The following is a 15,750-nucleotide window of genomic DNA, read 5'->3' on the forward strand; positions in this document are numbered from 1 at the left end:
CCAACCAAAACCATCCTGTTGTTATTTTCCTAAACTCAAACCTGTTTGTCCCAAGTCCCGTTATTGCTTTCCTAAACCCAACCGTTATGGTTTTCCTAAACCCAACCGTCCCATTGTTGTCCCGCGTGTCATGTATTGTAAGCCCACCCACAAGCCTTTCCTTACCTTACAGTGGTCGTGTTCATTTCACGGAATTAATGGTCACAACCTGTTAACAACGCACTACGTGGTGGTGGTGGCACAGAATGTGTGAAATTCTGCGTGCCACCACGGAAAACAATGACAATGTAAAGTCAATAAGAAATGACGTACTAACCCCACAGTTTTGACGGAAAATTCAAGTTTGAATTTTAGTAAAAACGTTTTACGTCAAAGGTATTCTGTTCCAATGTAATTAGAAAGCTGAATCTGGCAGGGAGCCATAGAAGAACCCATGTCAACTACTTAACCATTGCCTTTCAAGTCAATGACAGATCAGAGCTGCATTTCCGTGATGAAAAATTGCTAAAAGCATTTTGACGTGGCTCGTTGGTCTAGGGGTATGATTCTCGCTTCGGGTGCAGAGGTCCCGGGTTCAATCCCCGGACGAGCCCAAGGGTAAAACGTTGTTGATACCTAATTGAGCATTGAAGTCCACTGGAATCAAGTACATCCAGATAAAAGACAGCATGTGTTTGTGTAGAATATTTGGCTAATGTGAATTCTCTTTCTAATTAAAACTGAAGACTTTGTTCTCAGCTTTGTCAAGTTGTGATTAATCCTTGACTCTGGCCTTGGAAGGACCTGGGATCCCCTACAAGATAAGTAGGAAGCAAAAGTGTAGTAGAGCATTTTTGCAATTTGCATAGCCTGCTTCAAACTGCGTACAGAAGAACTGGGAAAAATATGAGGAACAAATGAGCAGGACATAAACCGTAAACCCCTGTTGTCCTTTTTCCTTAAACCCCACCTCCAGTTTTGTTCAAAGTCCTGTTATTGCTTTCCTAACCCAACCGTCCCCCGTTGTTGTCCCGCGTGTCATGGAAAGTAAGGCCACCCACAAGCCTTTCCTTACCTTAAAGGGGGCCTGTGTAAAAAATGTTAACACCGCACAACGTGGTGGGGTACCAAATGTGGGAAAATTCTGTGAGCTTGTTGACGAGGGCAGCTTGTTCTTACAGAATTCCTGTTCGCACAAACTATTAACACCGCATACGCGCTGGTGGCACGGAATGCGTGAAAATTTTTGTGTGGCCACACGGAAAAACAATGCCAAGTGAGTCACTGAGAAGATGACGTAGCATTAGGAGGCCACTACGGTAGTGAGAAGTATGAAAGGCCAAAAAACCGCAAAGGGAGTTGTGTTGAGGTGTTGACGGGTCAACAGAAGATCCAGTAATATAGCGTGATCGTGTCCCGTCTGTCACGTTTCCTAGCCCAAACCAAAACCTCCTGTTTGTTATTTTCCTAAACTCAACCTGTTGTTGTCCAAGTCCCGTTATTGCTTCCTAAACCCAACCGTTATGGTTTTCCTAAACCCAACCGTCCCATTGTTGTCCCGCGTGTCATGGTATTGTAAGCCCACCCACAAGCCTTTCCTTACCTTAAAGTGGTCGGTTCATTTCACGGAATTAATGGTCACAAACTGTTAACACGCACTACGTGGTGGTGGTGGCACAGAATGTGTGAAAATTCTGCTGGCCACCACGGAAAACAATGACAATGTAAAGTCAATAAGAAATGACGTACTAAACCCAACCATTTTTGACGAAAAATTCAAGTTTGAATTTTTAGTAAACGTTTTACGTCAAAGGTATTCTGTTGTCCAATGTAATTAGAAAGCTGAATCTGGCAGGGGAGCCATAGAAAGACCCAATGTCAAACTACTTAACCATTGCCTTTCAAGTCAATGACAGATCGGAGCTGCATTTCCGTGATGAAAAATTGCTAAAAAGTGTTTGACGTGGCTCGTTGTCTAGGGTATGATTCGCGCTTAGGGTGCGAGAGGTCCCGGGTTCAAATCCCGGACGAGCCCAAAGTGAAAATGGTGTTGATACCTAATTGAGCATTGAAGTCCAGCTTAGAATCAAGTCCATCCAGATAAAAGACAGCAGGTGCATGTGTTAGTGTAGAATATTTGACAATAATGCTGATATTCTCTTTCTAATTAAAACTGAAGACTTTGTTCTCAGCTTTCAAGTTGTGATTGATCCTTGACTCTGGCCTTGGAAGGACCTGGGATCCCCTAACAAGATAAGTAGGAAGCAAAAGTGTAGTAGAGCATTTTGCCACTTTGCATAGCCTGCTTCAACTGAAGTAAACAGAAGAACTGGGAAAAATATGAGGAACAAATGAGCAGGACATAAACCGTAACCATCCTGTTGTTTTTTTTTTTCCTTAACCCAACCTTCCAGTTTTTGTTCCAAGTCCTGTTATTGCTTTCCTAAACCCAACCGTCCCGTTGTGTCCCGCGTGTCATGGAAACGTAAGGCCACCCACAAGCCTTTCCTTACCTTAACACTCTGGCCCTGAGGCCATTTTACAGTTTAATTTCCGTCTGGATTTATTTAATAAAAAGCTTGTAAAACATCAACCCTGTGGTCTACAGTCAAGATATGAACATCATTTTTTTTAGGACAACTGGGTTATTGGAATATTTGGGTTGCAGTGAGGTCACTTGCATGTTAAAATTGTTGTAGGGCCTTAAAGATAAATAATAAAATAAATAAATAAAGAATCTTCCAGATATGTATGAAATCACAGACATATAGTAAAACCTAAGCCATTTGTTTCCATTCTAAAACACTTGTCATATGTATTGGGAGTCCCACTGTGAAGAAATAATCATTGTAACTTATACAGTTTGACAAAATACATGCATTTTTTCCAAAAAAGTCAAGACGTTTTGCTCTCATGACATTTACTTATGCCAATAATACATAATAATGTCATATTATTGATATTACACCCACAGCATGTTATACAAGCAATATGTGTCTAAATAGGGCATTATTTGGCCTTCCATAGAGTCTATAGGCATTTTTGTCCCCTCTGGCCTTCCATACAAGAGGGGTGCCTTTATCTCCCATATATGGGCATGCACTTCCTGAAAAATAGACAGGACAGACACAGAGCGGGAGATCAGAGATTAGACGAACGATTCAGCGGCAGAGGTGGCCAAAACGCGATGAATTATGGATATAAAGTGGACCAATCTTGGCTATAACAGTATGGATTAAAGCCCAAAGAGGCTGAAGTTCCAGGCTGGATAGAAATCCCCTGTAAGGCTAGAAAGACGGGAAAAAGACCTCCGTAAAGCCGAAAACGTCAGGATTTAAACGAAACAGAAGTGAGTAAATCGCTTGTATGGTTCAAAGTTATTAAACTATGAATCAAGGTACTTTTTTACTCGTGGGCGAGTGTCTCGGGCTCAGAGGGTTAAAGGGGGCCTGTTTAAAAAATGTTACGTGGTGGTGGTACCAAATGTGGGAAAATTCTGTGAGCTTGTTGATCTAGGGAAGCTTGGTCTTACAGAATTCCTGGTCGCACAAACTATTAACACCGCATTACGCGCTGGTGGCACGGAATGCGTGAAAATTTTGTGTGGCCACCACGGAAAACAATGCCAAAGTGATGTCACTGAGAAGATGACGTAGCATTAGGAGCCACTACGGTAGTGAGAAGTATGAAAGGCCAAAAACCGCAAAGAGGTTGGTTGAGGTGTTTGACGGGTCAACAGAAGATCCAGTAGAGCGTGATCGTGTCCCGCCTGTCACGTTTCCTAAGCCCAACCAAACCATCCTGTTGTTATTTTCCTAAACTCAAACCTGTTGTTGTCCCAAGTCCCGTTATTGCTTTCCTAAACCCAACCGTTTATGGTTTTCCTAAACCCAACCGTCCCATTGTTGTCCCGCGTGTCATGGTATTGTAAGCCCACCCAGCCTTTCCTTACCTTAAAGTGGTCGTGTTCATTTCACGGAATTAATGGTCACAAACTGTTAACAACGCACTACGTGGTGGTGGTGGCACAGAATGTGTGAAAATTCTGCGTGGCCACCACGGAAAACAATGACAATGTAAAGTCAATAAGAAATGACGTACTAAACCCAACCATTTTTGACGGAAAAATTCAAGTTTGAATTTTAGTAAAACGTTTTACGTCAAAGGTATTCTGTTGTCCAATGTAATTAGAAAGCTGAATCTGGCAGGGGAGCCATAGAAAGACCCAATGTCAAACTACTTAACCATTGCCTTTCAAGTCAATGACAGATCGGAGCTGCATTTCCGTGATGAAAAATTGCTAAAAAGCGGTTTGACGTGGCTCGTTGGTCTAGGGGTATGATTCTCGCTTAGGGTGCGAGAGGTCCCGGGTTCAAATCCCGGACGAGCCCAAAGGTGTAAAATGGTGTTGATACCTAATTGAGCATTGAAGTCCAGCTTAGAATCAAGTCCATCCAGATAAAAGACAGCAGGGTGTTTAGTGTAGAATATTTGACAATAATGCTGATATTCTCTTTCTAATTAAAACTGAAGACTTTGTTCTCAGCTTTCAAGTTGTGATTGATCCTTGACTCTGGCCTTGGAAGGACCTGGGATCCCCTAACAAGATAAGTAGGAAGCAAAAGTGTAGTAGAGCATTTTTGCAACTTTGCATAGCCTGCTTCAACTGAAGTAAACAGAAGAACTGGGAAAAATATGAGGAACAAATGAGCAGGACATAAACCGTAACCATCCTGTTGTTTTTTTCCTTAACCCAACCTTCCAGTTTTTGTTCCAAGTCCTGTTATTGCTTTCCTAAACCCAACCGTCCCGTTGTTGTCCCGCGTGTCATGGAAAAGTAAGGCCACCCACAAGCCTTTCCTTACCTTAAAGGGGGCCTGTGTAAAAAATGTTAACACCGCACAACGTGGTGGTGGTACCAAATGTGGGAAAATTCTGTGAGCTTGTTGATCTAGGGAAGCTTGGTCTTACAGAATTCCTGGTCGCACAAACTATTAACACCGCATTACGCGCTGGTGGCACGGAATGCGTGAAAATTTTGTGTGGCCACCACGGAAAACAATGCCAAAGTGATGTCACTGAGAAGATGACGTAGCATTAAGAGCCACTACGGTAGTGAGAAGTATGAAAGGCCAAAAAACCGCAAAGGGAGGTTGGTTGAGGTGTTTGACGGGTCAACAGAAGATCCAGTAGAGCGTGATCGTGTCCCGTCTGTCACGTTTCCTAAGCCCAACCAAAACCATCCTGTTGTTATTTTCCTAAACTCAAACCTGTTGTTGTCCCAAGTCCCGTTATTGCTTTCCTAAACCCAACCGTTTATGGTTTTCCTAAACCCAACCGTCCCATTGTTGTCCCGCGTGTCATGGTATTGTAAGCCCACCCACAAGCCTTTCCTTACCTTAAAGTGGTCGTGTTCATTTCACGGAATTAATGGTCACAAACTGTTAACAACGCACTACGTGGTGGTGGTGGCACAGAATGTGTGAAAATTCTGCGTGGCCACCACGGAAAACAATGACAATGTAAAGTCAATAAGAAATGACGTACTAAACCCAACCATTTTTGACGGAAAAATTCAAGTTTGAATTTTAGTAAAACGTTTTACGTCAAAGGTATTCTGTTGTCCAATGTAATTAGAAAGCTGAATCTGGCAGGGGAGCCATAGAAAGACCCAATGTCAAACTACTTAACCATTGCCTTTCAAGTCAATGACAGATCGGAGCTGCATTTCCGTGATGAAAAATTGCTAAAAAGCGGTTTGACGTGGCTCGTTGGTCTAGGGGTATGATTCTCGCTTAGGGTGCGAGAGGTCCCGGGTTCAAATCCCGGACGAGCCCAAAGGTGTAAAATGGTGTTGATACCTAATTGAGCATTGAAGTCCAGCTTAGAATCAAGTCCATCCAGATAAAAGACAGCAGGTGCATGTGTTAGTGTAGAATATTTGACAATAATGCTGATATTCTCTTTCTAATTAAAACTGAAGACTTTGTTCTCAGCTTTCAAGTTGTGATTGATCCTTGACTCTGGCCTTGGAAGGACCTGGGATCCCCTAACAAGATAAGTAGGAAGCAAAAGTGTAGTAGAGCATTTTTGCAACTTTGCATAGCCTGCTTCAACTGAAGTAAACAGAAGAACTGGGAAAAATATGAGGAACAAATGAGCAGGACATAAACCGTAACCATCCTGTTGTTTTTTTCCTTAACCCAACCTTCCAGTTTTTGTTCCAAGTCCTGTTATTGCTTTCCTAAACCCAACCGTCCCGTTGTTGTCCCGCGTGTCATGGAAAAGTAAGGCCACCCACAAGCCTTTCCTTACCTTAAAGGGGTGTAAAAATGTTAACACCGCACAACGTGGTGGTGGTACCAAATGTGGGAAAATTCTGTGAGCTTGTTGATCTAGGGAAGCTTGGTCTTACAGAATTCCTGGTCGCACAAACTATTAACACCGCATTACGCGCTGGTGGCACGGAATGCGTGAAAATTTTGTGTGGCCACCACGGAAAACAATGCCAAAGTGATGTCACTGAGAAGATGACGTAGCATTAGAGCCACTACGGTAGTGAGAAGTATGAAAGGCCAAAAAACCGCAAAGGGAGGTTGGTTGAGGTGTTTGACGGGTCAACAGAAGATCCAGTAGAGCGTGATCGTGTCCCGTCTGTCACGTTTCCTAAGCCCAACCAAAACCATCCTGTTGTTATTTTCCTAAACTCAAACCTGTTGTTGTCCCAAGTCCCGTTATTGCTTTCCTAAACCCAACCGTTTATGGTTTTCCTAAACCCAACCGTCCCATTGTTGTCCCGCGTGTCATGGTATTGTAAGCCCACCCACAAGCCTTTCCTTACCTTAAAGTGGTCGTGTTCATTTCACGGAATTAATGGTCACAAACTGTTAACAACGCACTACGTGGTGGTGGTGGCATTTCTGCGTGGCCACCACGGAAAACAATGACAATGCAATAAGAAATGACGTACTAAACCCAACCATTTTGACTAAAAAATTCATTTGAATTTTAGTAAAACGTTTTACGTCAAAGGTATTCTGTTGTCCAATGTAATTAGAAAGCTGAATCTGGCAGGGGAGCCAAGAAAGACCCAATGTCAAACTACTTAACCATTGCCTTTCAAGTCAATGACAGATCGGAGCTGCATTTCCGTGATGAAAAATTGCTAAAAAGCGGTTTGACGTGGCTCGTTGGTCTAGGGGTATGATTCTCGCTTAGGGTGCGAGAGGTCCCGGGCAAAGGACGAGCCAAAAGGTGTTGAATTAATTGAGCATTGAAGTCCAGCTTAGAATCAAGTCCATCCAGATAAAACAGCAGGTGCATGTGTTAGTGTAGAATATTTGACAATAATGCTGATATTCTCTTTCTAATTAGAAGACTTTGTTCTCAGCTTTCAAGTTGTGATTGATCCTTGACTCTGGCCTTGGAAGGACCTGGGATCCCCTAACAAGATAAGTAGGAAGCAAAAGTGTAGTAGAGCATTTTTGCAACTTTGCATAGCCTGCTTCAACTGAAGTAAACAGAAGAACTGGTATGAGGAACAAATGAGCAGGACATAAACTAACCATCCTAACCCAGTTTTTGTTCCAAGTCCTGTTATTGCTTTCCTAAACCCAACCGTCCCGTTGTTGTCCCGCGTGTCATGGAAAAGTAAGGCCACCCACAAGCCTTTCCTTACCTTAAAGGGGGCCTGTGTAAAAAATGTTAACACCGCACAACGTGGTGGTGGTACCAAATGTGGGAAAATTCTGTGAGCTTGTTGATCTAGGGAAGCTTGGTCTTACAGAATTCCTGGTCGCACAAACTATTAACACCGCATTACGCGCTGGTGGCACGGAATGCGTGAAAATTTTGTGTGGCCACCACGGAAAACAATGCCAAAGTGATGTCACTGAGAAGATGACGTAGCATTAGAGCCACTACGGTAGTGAGAAGTATGAAAGGCCAAAAAACCGCAAAGGGAGGTTGGTTGAGGTGTTTGACGGGTCAACAGAAGATCCAGTAGAGCGTGATCGTGTCCCGTCTGTCACGTTTCCTAAGCCCAACCAAAACCATCCTGTTGTTATTTTCCTAAACTCAAACCTGTTGTTGTCCCAAGTCCCGTTATTGCTTTCCTAAACCCAACCGTTTATGGTTTTCCTAAACCCAACCGTCCCATTGTTGTCCCGCGTGTCATGGTATTGTAAGCCCACCCACAAGCCTTTCCTTACCTTAAAGTGGTCGTGTTCATTTCACGGAATTAATGGTCACAAACTGTTAACAACGCACTACGTGGTGGTGGTGGCACAGAATGTGTGAAAATTCTGCGTGGCCACCACGGAAAACAATGACAATGTAAAGTCAATAAGAAATGACGTACTAAACCCAACCATTTTTGACGAAAAAATTCAAGTTTGAATTTTAGTAAAACGTTTTACGTCAAAGGTATTCTGTTGTCCAATGTAATTAGAAAGCTGAATCTGGCAGGGGAGCCATAGAAAGACCCAATGTCAAACTACTTAACCATTGCCTTTCAAGTCAATGACAGATCGGAGCTGCATTTCCGTGATGAAAAATTGCTAAAAAGCGGTTTGACGTGGCTCGTTGGTCTAGGGGTATGATTCTCGCTTAGGGTGCGAGAGGTCCCGGGTTCAAATCCCGGACGAGCCCAAAGGTGTAAAATGGTGTTGATACCTAATTGAGCATTGAAGTCCAGCTTAGAATCAAGTCCATCCAGATAAAAGACAGCAGGTGTGTTAGTGTAGAATATTTGACAATAATGCTGATATTCTCTTTCTAATTAAAACTGAAGACTTTGTTCTCAGCTTTCAATTTGTGATTAATCCTTGACTCTGGCCTTGGAAGGACCTGGGATCCCCTAACAAGATAAGTAGGAAGCAAAAGTGTAGTAGAGCATTTTTGCAACTTTGCATAGCCTGCTTCAACTGAAGTAAACAGAAGAACTGGGAAAAATATGAGGAACAAATGAGCAGGACATAAACCGTAACCATCCTGTTGTCTTTTTCCTTAACCCAACCTTCCAGTTTTTGTTCCAAGTCCTGTTATTGCTTTCCTAAACCCAACCGTCCCGTTGTTGTCCCGCGTGTCATGGAAAAGTAAGGCCACCCACAAGCCTTTCCTTACCTTAAAGGGGGCCTGTGTAAAAAATGTTAACACCGCACAACGTGGTGGTGGTACCAAATGTGGGAAAATTCTGTGAGCTTGTTGATCTAGGGAAGCTTGGTCTTACAGAATTCCTGGTCGCACAAACTATTAACACCGCATTACGCGCTGGTGGCACGGAATGCGTGAAAATTTTGTGTGGCCACCACGGAAAACAATGCCAAAGTGATGTCACTGAGAAGATGACGTAGCATTAAGAGCCACTACGGTAGTGAGAAGTATGAAAGGCCAAAAAACCGCAAAGGGAGGTTGGTTGAGGTGTTTGACGGGTCAACAGAAGATCCAGTAGAGCGTGATCGTGTCCCGTCTGTCACGTTTCCTAAGCCCAACCAAAACCATCCTGTTGTTATTTTCCTAAACTCAAACCTGTTGTTGTCCCAAGTCCCGTTATTGCTTTCCTAAACCCAACCGTTTATGGTTTTCCTAAACCCAACCGTCCCATTGTTGTCCCGCGTGTCATGGTATTGTAAGCCCACCCACAAGCCTTTCCTTACCTTAAAGTGGTCGTGTTCATTTCACGGAATTAATGGTCACAAACTGTTAACAACGCACTACGTGGTGGTGGTGGCACAGAATGTGTGAAAATTCTGCGTGGCCACCACGGAAAACAATGACAATGTAAAGTCAATAAGAAATGACGTACTAAACCCAACCATTTTTGACGGAAAAATTCAAGTTTGAATTTTAGTAAAACGTTTTACGTCAAAGGTATTCTGTTGTCCAATGTAATTAGAAAGCTGAATCTGGCAGGGGAGCCATAGAAAGACCCAATGTCAAACTACTTAACCATTGCCTTTCAAGTCAATGACAGATCGGAGCTGCATTTCCGTGATGAAAAATTGCTAAAAAGCGGTTTGACGTGGCTCGTTGGTCTAGGGGTATGATTCTCGCTTAGGGTGCGAGAGGTCCCGGGTTCAAATCCCGGACGAGCCCAAAGGTGTAAAATGGTGTTGATACCTAATTGAGCATTGAAGTCCAGCTTAGAATCAAGTCCATCCAGATAAAAGACAGCAGGTGCATGTGTTAGTGTAGAATATTTGACAATAATGCTGATATTCTCTTTCTAATTAAAACTGAAGACTTTGTTCTCAGCTTTCAAGTTGTGATTGATCCTTGACTCTGGCCTTGGAAGGACCTGGGATCCCCTAACAAGATAAGTAGGAAGCAAAAGTGTAGTAGAGCATTTTTGCAACTTTGCATAGCCTGCTTCAACTGAAGTAAACAGAAGAACTGGGAAAAATATGAGGAACAAATGAGCAGGACATAAACCGTAACCATCCTGTTGTTTTTTTCCTTAACCCAACCTTCCAGTTTTTGTTCCAAGTCCTGTTATTGCTTTCCTAAACCCAACCGTCCCGTTGTTGTCCCGCGTGTCATGGAAAAGTAAGGCCACCCACAAGCCTTTCCTTACCTTAAAGGGGGCCTGTGTAAAAAATGTTAACACCGCACAACGTGGTGGTGGTACCAAATGTGGGAAAATTCTGTGAGCTTGTTGATCTAGGGAAGCTTGGTCTTACAGAATTCCTGGTCGCACAAACTATTAACACCGCATTACGCGCTGGTGGCACGGAATGCGTGAAAATTTTGTGTGGCCACCACGGAAAACAATGCCAAAGTGATGTCACTGAGAAGATGACGTAGCATTAAGAGCCACTACGGTAGTGAGAAGTATGAAAGGCCAAAAAACCGCAAAGGGAGGTTGGTTGAGGTGTTTGACGGGTCAACAGAAGATCCAGTAGAGCGTGATCGTGTCCCGTCTGTCACGTTTCCTAAGCCCAACCAAAACCATCCTGTTGTTATTTTCCTAAACTCAAACCTGTTGTTGTCCCAAGTCCCGTTATTGCTTTCCTAAACCCAACCGTTTATGGTTTTCCTAAACCCAACCGTCCCATTGTTGTCCCGCGTGTCATGGTATTGTAAGCCCACCCACAAGCCTTTCCTTACCTTAAAGTGGTCGTGTTCATTTCACGGAATTAATGGTCACAAACTGTTAACAACGCACTACGTGGTGGTGGTGGCACAGAATGTGTGAAAATTCTGCGTGGCCACCACGGAAAACAATGACAATGTAAAGTCAATAAGAAATGACGTACTAAACCCAACCATTTTTGACGAAAAAATTCAAGTTTGAATTTTAGTAAAACGTTTTACGTCAAAGGTATTCTGTTGTCCAATGTAATTAGAAAGCTGAATCTGGCAGGGGAGCCATAGAAAGACCCAATGTCAAACTACTTAACCATTGCCTTTCAAGTCAATGACAGATCGGAGCTGCATTTCCGTGATGAAAAATTGCTAAAAAGCGGTTTGACGTGGCTCGTTGGTCTAGGGGTATGATTCTCGCTTAGGGTGCGAGAGGTCCCGGGTTCAAATCCCGGACGAGCCCAAAGGTGTAAAATGGTGTTGATACCTAATTGAGCATTGAAGTCCAGCTTAGAATCAAGTCCATCCAGATAAAAGACAGCAGGTGCATGTGTTAGTGTAGAATATTTGACAATAATGCTGATATTCTCTTTCTAATTAAAACTGAAGACTTTGTTCTCAGCTTTCAAGTTGTGATTGATCCTTGACTCTGGCCTTGGAAGGACCTGGGATCCCCTAACAAGATAAGTAGGAAGCAAAAGTGTAGTAGAGCATTTTTGCAACTTTGCATAGCCTGCTTCAACTGAAGTAAACAGAAGAACTGGGAAAAATATGAGGAACAAATGAGCAGGACATAAACCGTAACCATCCTGTTGTTTTTTTCCTTAACCCAACCTTCCAGTTTTTGTTCCAAGTCCTGTTATTGCTTTCCTAAACCCAACCGTCCCGTTGTTGTCCCGCGTGTCATGGAAAAGTAAGGCCACCCACAAGCCTTTCCTTACCTTAAAGGGGGCCTGTGTAAAAAATGTTAACACCGCACAACGTGGTGGTGGTACCAAATGTGGGAAAATTCTGTGAGCTTGTTGATCTAGGGAAGCTTGGTCTTACAGAATTCCTGGTCGCACAAACTATTAACACCGCATTACGCGCTGGTGGCACGGAATGCGTGAAAATTTTGTGTGGCCACCACGGAAAACAATGCCAAAGTGATGTCACTGAGAAGATGACGTAGCATTAAGAGCCACTACGGTAGTGAGAAGTATGAAAGGCCAAAAAACCGCAAAGGGAGGTTGGTTGAGGTGTTTGACGGGTCAACAGAAGATCCAGTAGAGCGTGATCGTGTCCCGTCTGTCACGTTTCCTAAGCCCAACCAAAACCATCCTGTTGTTATTTTCCTAAACTCAAACCTGTTGTTGTCCCAAGTCCCGTTATTGCTTTCCTAAACCCAACCGTTTATGGTTTTCCTAAACCCAACCGTCCCATTGTTGTCCCGCGTGTCATGGTATTGTAAGCCCACCCACAAGCCTTTCCTTACCTTAAAGTGGTCGTGTTCATTTCACGGAATTAATGGTCACAAACTGTTAACAACGCACTACGTGGTGGTGGTGGCACAGAATGTGTGAAAATTCTGCGTGGCCACCACGGAAAACAATGACAATGTAAAGTCAATAAGAAATGACGTACTAAACCCAACCATTTTTGACGAAAAAATTCAAGTTTGAATTTTAGTAAAACGTTTTACGTCAAAGGTATTCTGTTGTCCAATGTAATTAGAAAGCTGAATCTGGCAGGGGAGCCATAGAAAGACCCAATGTCAAACTACTTAACCATTGCCTTTCAAGTCAATGACAGATCGGAGCTGCATTTCCGTGATGAAAAATTGCTAAAAAGCGGTTTGACGTGGCTCGTTGGTCTAGGGGTATGATTCTCGCTTAGGGTGCGAGAGGTCCCGGGTTCAAATCCCGGACGAGCCCAAAGGTGTAAAATGGTGTTGATACCTAATTGAGCATTGAAGTCCAGCTTAGAATCAAGTCCATCCAGATAAAAGACAGCAGGTGCATGTGTTAGTGTAGAATATTTGACAATAATGCTGATATTCTCTTTCTAATTAAAACTGAAGACTTTGTTCTCAGCTTTCAAGTTGTGATTGATCCTTGACTCTGGCCTTGGAAGGACCTGGGATCCCCTAACAAGATAAGTAGGAAGCAAAAGTGTAGTAGAGCATTTTTGCAACTTTGCATAGCCTGCTTCAACTGAAGTAAACAGAAGAACTGGGAAAAATATGAGGAACAAATGAGCAGGACATAAACCGTAACCATCCTGTTGTTTTTTTCCTTAACCCAACCTTCCAGTTTTTGTTCCAAGTCCTGTTATTGCTTTCCTAAACCCAACCGTCCCGTTGTTGTCCCGCGTGTCATGGAAAAGTAAGGCCACCCACAAGCCTTTCCTTACCTTAAAGGGGGCCTGTGTAAAAAATGTTAACACCGCACAACGTGGTGGTGGTACCAAATGTGGGAAAATTCTGTGAGCTTGTTGATCTAGGGAAGCTTGGTCTTACAGAATTCCTGGTCGCACAAACTATTAACACCGCATTACGCGCTGGTGGCACGGAATGCGTGAAAATTTTGTGTGGCCACCACGGAAAACAATGCCAAAGTGATGTCACTGAGAAGATGACGTAGCATTAAGAGCCACTACGGTAGTGAGAAGTATGAAAGGCCAAAAAACCGCAAAGGGAGGTTGGTTGAGGTGTTTGACGGGTCAACAGAAGATCCAGTAGAGCGTGATCGTGTCCCGTCTGTCACGTTTCCTAAGCCCAACCAAAACCATCCTGTTGTTATTTTCCTAAACTCAAACCTGTTGTTGTCCCAAGTCCCGTTATTGCTTTCCTAAACCCAACCGTTTATGGTTTTCCTAAACCCAACCGTCCCATTGTTGTCCCGCGTGTCATGGTATTGTAAGCCCACCCACAAGCCTTTCCTTACCTTAAAGTGGTCGTGTTCATTTCACGGAATTAATGGTCACAAACTGTTAACAACGCACTACGTGGTGGTGGTGGCACAGAATGTGTGAAAATTCTGCGTGGCCACCACGGAAAACAATGACAATGTAAAGTCAATAAGAAATGACGTACTAAACCCAACCATTTTTGACGAAAAAATTCAAGTTTGAATTTTAGTAAAACGTTTTACGTCAAAGGTATTCTGTTGTCCAATGTAATTAGAAAGCTGAATCTGGCAGGGGAGCCATAGAAAGACCCAATGTCAAACTACTTAACCATTGCCTTTCAAGTCAATGACAGATCGGAGCTGCATTTCCGTGATGAAAAATTGCTAAAAAGCGGTTTGACGTGGCTCGTTGGTCTAGGGGTATGATTCTCGCTTAGGGTGCGAGAGGTCCCGGGTTCAAATCCCGGACGAGCCCAAAGGTGTAAAATGGTGTTGATACCTAATTGAGCATTGAAGTCCAGCTTAGAATCAAGTCCATCCAGATAAAAGACAGCAGGTGCATGTGTTAGTGTAGAATATTTGACAATAATGCTGATATTCTCTTTCTAATTAAAACTGAAGACTTTGTTCTCAGCTTTCAAGTTGTGATTGATCCTTGACTCTGGCCTTGGAAGGACCTGGGATCCCCTAACAAGATAAGTAGGAAGCAAAAGTGTAGTAGAGCATTTTTGCAACTTTGCATAGCCTGCTTCAACTGAAGTAAACAGAAGAACTGGGAAAAATATGAGGAACAAATGAGCAGGACATAAACCGTAACCATCCTGTTGTTTTTTTCCTTAACCCAACCTTCCAGTTTTTGTTCCAAGTCCTGTTATTGCTTTCCTAAACCCAACCGTCCCGTTGTTGTCCCGCGTGTCATGGAAAAGTAAGGCCACCCACAAGCCTTTCCTTACCTTAAAGGGGGCCTGTGTAAAAAATGTTAACACCGCACAACGTGGTGGTGGTACCAAATGTGGGAAAATTCTGTGAGCTTGTTGATCTAGGGAAGCTTGGTCTTACAGAATTCCTGGTCGCACAAACTATTAACACCGCATTACGCGCTGGTGGCACGGAATGCGTGAAAATTTTGTGTGGCCACCACGGAAAACAATGCCAAAGTGATGTCACTGAGAAGATGACGTAGCATTAAGAGCCACTACGGTAGTGAGAAGTATGAAAGGCCAAAAAACCGCAAAGGGAGGTTGGTTGAGGTGTTTGACGGGTCAACAGAAGATCCAGTAGAGCGTGATCGTGTCCCGTCTGTCACGTTTCCTAAGCCCAACCAAAACCATCCTGTTGTTATTTTCCTAAACTCAAACCTGTTGTTGTCCCAAGTCCCGTTATTGCTTTCCTAAACCCAACCGTTTATGGTTTTCCTAAACCCAACCGTCCCATTGTTGTCCCGCGTGTCATGGTATTGTAAGCCCACCCACAAGCCTTTCCTTACCTTAAAGTGGTCGTGTTCATTTCACGGAATTAATGGTCACAAACTGTTAACAACGCACTACGTGGTGGTGGTGGCACAGAATGTGTGAAAATTCTGCGTGGCCACCACGGAAAACAATGACAATGTAAAGTCAATAAGAAATGACGTACTAAACCCAACCATTTTTGACGAAAAAATTCAAGTTTGAATTTTAGTAAAACGTTTTACGTCAAAGGTATTCTGTTGTCCAATGTAATTAGAAAGCTGAATCTGGCAGGGGAGCCATAGAAAGACCCAATGTCAAACTACTTAACCATTGCCTTTCAAGTCAATGAC

General features: G+C 43.3%; 8 non-coding genes across 8 annotated transcripts; all 8 read left to right on the plus strand.

Annotated features, from left to right (window-relative positions):
- Positions 1–522: 522 nt before the first annotated feature.
- Positions 523–593, plus strand: trnap-cgg (transfer RNA proline (anticodon CGG)). Its single transcript has one exon. It is a non-coding gene; the product is annotated as a tRNA-Pro (tRNA).
- Positions 594–4,298: 3,705 nt separating this feature from the next.
- Positions 4,299–4,370, plus strand: trnap-agg (transfer RNA proline (anticodon AGG)). Its single transcript has one exon. It is a non-coding gene; the product is annotated as a tRNA-Pro (tRNA).
- A 1,374-nt stretch (positions 4,371–5,744) lies between these two features.
- Positions 5,745–5,816, plus strand: trnap-agg (transfer RNA proline (anticodon AGG)). Its single transcript has one exon. It is a non-coding gene; the product is annotated as a tRNA-Pro (tRNA).
- A 2,740-nt stretch (positions 5,817–8,556) lies between these two features.
- trnap-agg (transfer RNA proline (anticodon AGG)) lies at positions 8,557–8,628 on the plus strand. The gene has a single exon. It is a non-coding gene; the product is annotated as a tRNA-Pro (tRNA).
- Positions 8,629–10,002: 1,374 nt separating this feature from the next.
- trnap-agg (transfer RNA proline (anticodon AGG)) lies at positions 10,003–10,074 on the plus strand. Its single transcript has one exon. It is a non-coding gene; the product is annotated as a tRNA-Pro (tRNA).
- Positions 10,075–11,452: 1,378 nt separating this feature from the next.
- Positions 11,453–11,524, plus strand: trnap-agg (transfer RNA proline (anticodon AGG)). Its single transcript has one exon. It is a non-coding gene; the product is annotated as a tRNA-Pro (tRNA).
- A 1,378-nt stretch (positions 11,525–12,902) lies between these two features.
- Positions 12,903–12,974, plus strand: trnap-agg (transfer RNA proline (anticodon AGG)). Its single transcript has one exon. It is a non-coding gene; the product is annotated as a tRNA-Pro (tRNA).
- A 1,378-nt stretch (positions 12,975–14,352) lies between these two features.
- trnap-agg (transfer RNA proline (anticodon AGG)) lies at positions 14,353–14,424 on the plus strand. The gene has a single exon. It is a non-coding gene; the product is annotated as a tRNA-Pro (tRNA).
- Positions 14,425–15,750: the final 1,326 nt, after the last annotated feature.

This window comes from Etheostoma spectabile, unplaced genomic scaffold, assembly GCF_008692095.1.
Source record: "Etheostoma spectabile isolate EspeVRDwgs_2016 unplaced genomic scaffold, UIUC_Espe_1.0 scaffold00018908, whole genome shotgun sequence".
In the NCBI taxonomy this organism is placed as follows: domain Eukaryota; kingdom Metazoa; phylum Chordata; class Actinopteri; order Perciformes; family Percidae; genus Etheostoma; species Etheostoma spectabile.